The sequence below is a fragment of the Grammomys surdaster genome, unplaced genomic scaffold, assembly GCF_004785775.1.
Source record: "Grammomys surdaster isolate TR1022 unplaced genomic scaffold, NIH_TR_1.0 61, whole genome shotgun sequence".
Taxonomy (NCBI): domain Eukaryota; kingdom Metazoa; phylum Chordata; class Mammalia; order Rodentia; family Muridae; genus Grammomys; species Grammomys surdaster.
In genome coordinates, this window is record NW_021604563.1 from 12,205,778 (window position 1) to 12,210,639 (window position 4,862).

The window sequence follows — 4,862 nt, forward strand, 5'->3', positions numbered from 1 at the left end:
TCTTTGTTCTAGCCTAATGCCAGATTCCTCCCTGAAGCCCACTTCCTTCTCTTTGGCCAATGTCATATTCCTGCCAAGCAGCCCATTTCCTTGTCCTTGGCCCATTTCAGATTCTTGCCGAATAACCCCAAAGGCTCTCCACCTATCTCCATTTTTTATTTCATTAACAAAATTGAGCCTGCCTTAGGTCATTCTGACAAGAATGCCCTCCTTACCAATCATGGAATATGCATTATCAAAAGCAATGCATTTCTGTCTTAGGTTGGTAAGGCTCTGTGCAGAATCTTACCTGTCTTTGGCTTGGCAGCCTGTTAATTTAATAACTCTGTCTAGTGGTCCATTTTCAAGCTCAAGTCATGGACTTGGCTGCCAACATGTTGATGTTGTTGAAGGAAAGCTTTATCACAATGAGCAGGAATAAAAGAATTCCCAGGACAAAAAGGACTAGCGTAATCTAGCTATATATGCCATTTTTGAAGCTTGATCAAAGTAGAAATACTGACCTCAGGGCATGTGTAATTTTATCTCCTGTATCTACCACATCAACGCTCAGCCGAGCAGCATACTTGAAATTAATAAGCTCCCTATGTATCATCTATGATGTTATGTTAGCAAGAGATAAACTTGAGGTAGGATCTGGATTTCAAACAGGTGTTAGCACATGTGTTAAGGCTCTTTTAATTGTCAATTTAAAAATACTTTTGTTTGTTCTACAGTATTTAATGTAAGTTACATTGATTGTACACCTTCTAATTGTGTTTGTGTTTTGAAATCCAGCATGTCAGTTATGGAAACCTATCAAATAGCTTTTGTTTTAGTGCCCTGAGTATCACAGAACATTGATATTCTGAAAATAGCTTTCAAGCACTGGAAGAAATTAGTCAGGCTTTAATCAGAAACAAGAGGGTAATGGGCTTAATTATTGCTGGTATAACAGCTTTAATTACATTAATTGCTTGTACCACTGTTTCTAAAATTGCTGTGATACAAGAAGTTAAGACAGCTACTTTTGTTAATCATTTAGCAAAAAGGTTACTAATGTGTTGAATATGCAAGAGGATTTAGATAGGCATTTGAAAGAACGGATTGATGTTCTTTATCCAATTCAAATTACTGGAAGTAGGTGAAGAATTTAAGCGTAAGGAGCCATCTTGAGTGTCATGCCAAATACCATTGGATTCATTTTCATGTTAGCTCTACAATTTAAAGTGGTAGTCATTATAATTAGGAAGAAGTTTAATGACATGTGCAATGTATTTTACATAATTCTAGACTCTTTTCTAGTAACCATATTGTCCCCCTCTTACCCTGTAGTGCATATTTTCTTGTCTTTATCTTCTGACATTTTTAAGTATCGTTCTAGTGGTCACAGGTGCAGTGTATTTGTGATTACAACAACCATATAATATCCAGAAGACAGAGCCCCAGCACACCTCTCTATCATTTGGATGACACCAATTTTCCAACTCTTCTTAAAGAATGTTCCAAGATCTTTAGACCAAGGCTTAGAGCTGGTCTAATCTCTGAGCAGAGATATAAATCTTTACAAGGTATTATTACTGCATATCCATTTGGCAAACTAGCATAATAAGGCCACAAATTTCCTAGTTGTGGACTTCTCACCATTTCTACCATGTACTCCCATCTATGTAGCAGGTTTCAAATCTAATAAGAAAGGTTTCTCACCAACAGGACATCCATTTGGTCACTGTACCAGTCTGCATGACTTCTGAGGCAGTTCAGTATTGTAATATAAAGGGAATGCAGCAGTGTGTAATTATTAATGACTTTTCTCCATAAATACCCTACATATCATTTTTCATCACTATGAATACAAGGATACAGGTTGGAAGCAGCCAGTTTAGATCTCAAATGGTTTCTTTGTAAGATCTGTCTAGACTGAATGATATGTTCAATAATAGAGCACTACTGCTTATTTCTAGTGGCTTTCCAAAAACACTGGCAATTACCTATATTGTTTGTGGAGCTCCCTGAACCAACTACTCACAGGAAATTATCTCAGGAGAATTTTGATTTGAAAATGTATACTATTTGGAAGCAGTATTAAATATGCATGCAGGCAGAGTACTTCTGCTCAAGGTTTTATTTATTTATTTGTTTATATATTTATTCATTTATAGTGAAACCCACACATTTAGTTTATTTATAAGGTAACAGGTTTCTAATGGGACACACACACAGACACACACATATAGGATATATATATATATATATTAGAAGGATGTAGATATATATATATTAATCTGAGGTACTTGAGCATGTTCACAAATTAAGTTCATAACATGAAAAGCTTACCATGCTAGTAATTGTGATGGGAAAGATGATGAGAAAATCACCAATGATGAAAAAAGTAAGTCAATATTACAAAGATAAAAGCAGGAGATTCTGGTTTAGATTTTAGAAGGTAAGTGAAGAAAATGTATTGAAAGAGAAAAGAACACTGTTAAATAATGCCAGAATGTTAATTATTGAATTTCACAATGCCAAAACTCATTATTTAACTTCATAAATGTACTTGGAGTAGAATGATAGAAGCAAACATTGCTGAAAATATATATAGGCAATGTTAGAAAAAAATCTAAATATAGTGAGAATGCTAAAATATATTTCATAGTTTAGAAAACTCAGTGGAGAACATGGGATAAGTAGTGCAAGAAATACAAAGAAATAAAATCTACATAGTGATAGGAGCATAGTACATAGTTTTTGAAAATGAGATGTAGGAAATTGATTGGAAAAATGATGTAAGAATATACTTAGACAAGAAGCAGGGAGGGATTAGAATCATTATCATAAATTGGCTTAAAATAAAGCACAAACACATCTCAAATCAAAGATACCAAGAGAAGCTTGCAGGTAGGTCTGTGAGAACAACAGTAACAGACAAATTTCTCTTTACTTCTTTGAATTGTTTTTAAAAATAAATAAGAAGACTATCATCTGAAAATGAGGATAGTGTTAGCTATTTCTGTTGGATTTTATTTATTGTTGTGGGATTTTTACGGCTTAAATATTCCAATAAGCATACATTAGTTATACATAATGAGTTTCATTTTGAAATGTTCATACATGTGCATGAAATACTTTAGCGTGTTTGATATAGTCAGTAATAGAGTCTTATTGTCCAGTCCAGTTAGTAGACATTTTCAACTCTTATGTCTTTCAGCTATTTGCTTTCATTTTTCAATTTATAAGCTTCTAAAGATTGTCTTGTGATTGACAATTTCTATGATAGTCACTATTTTTGACTACCTATTACTTATCAATAGTAAACTAATATTAGGATTAAATATAAGCAACTCGTCACTAAAAATGTTTGTTTAAATAATAAATTATACAAAATATAAATTTCTACTGTTACAAATGAGGAAATAGGCCAATAGTTTTACTAGCAATTTGTTGCTTGGAAGTCTGTACATGGTGCTAAAGAGGTTTTTCACAGTTTCTTACTGCTGCTTGTAATTTGTTCAGTGACATTTTCAGCACCCGTATGTTATGAGGTATATAGGGTCTCTTTAGTCAATAATGATTTTCAGATCTTTACTTCCTAGAAGTATAGAATTTCATAATCAAAATTGCTTTTTTAAAATGTTAAAATTCTCTATTCTTTTCTCCACACATATACTATGAAGTTACCATTGAAAACGCTGGCATTGCTATATCTTCCATAGAACCTACATCCCATAGAAATTTCATTACAATAGTATGGTGAAGATAATGAAAGAATAAGTGACATACTAAATAATATAACAAAGATTTAAATACCTTTAAGGTTTATACATTGTTATGAAGAAAACATTATAAGATAAGATTGGATGTAAGCATAGTCGAATAGAAGTTTAATTAAGATCAATGCATTGTATATTTCAAAATAACCAGAAGAACTTGAAATATTATAATATATAATAAATTGTTAGATTTAACTTGGTAGAAATGCTAATCTGCATGATTTGATTGTTATACAATGCATACTTGAATAGCAACTTCACATTTTATTTACAAATATGTGAAAGAATTATGTTAATCAAAATTGAGGTTAATTAACTTTATAAAACGTGATTATAAAATGCTATTCAGCTAGACAGATTTGAAAGTTATTTTCAAAAGCATTATTTTTTTGAACTAATTTACAAAAATAAATATTGGTGCCAATATTTAGAGGCAGACTGCTCAAGTACATAGCATCAAGTTCAAAGTCCTGAAAAGGAAACACTGTAGATTGTTAAGGACAGAGAAAATCAGATATATGGCTGGAGCATACTGAACATGAAGGCAATTGTTAAAAAGATAATTTGAAGGATGTTGCATAGACTATGCAAACTTGGTTGTGTAATTCATAGGAAATTCTAATATTAATTTCAGTGTAATATGGCATGCATAGTTTAGATGTGCCCTATGTTTTCAAAGTCTTGTTATGGGTACTGTGCTAAGATGAGACGAAATGGTGACAAAATAATATATCATCTAATTTAATAAAAAGGTATAGATAAAATACAATTCTGATTTGCATTAGATTTGGATGACACAATGTAGGAGTGTTGCTTATAATATTCATATAGTTTAAAATGGGCTACAGTAGGAATTGTTACATCAGAATTAATTGCATTAGTTTTGTTTTGAGATTGCAATCAAATAGATCTAATGGATTTTGAAATATTGTTAACATTAAGGAAATAAAGAATGAATAATAAATTTGACCATTTGGGAAATGGTAACTTATCAGATGTATTCTGATTTAATTTTTATTTTATTTTTATTGCAAAAGGATAGTTACATATTGGTAGCAATATATATATATATATATATATATATATATATATATATATATATATATTGCATTC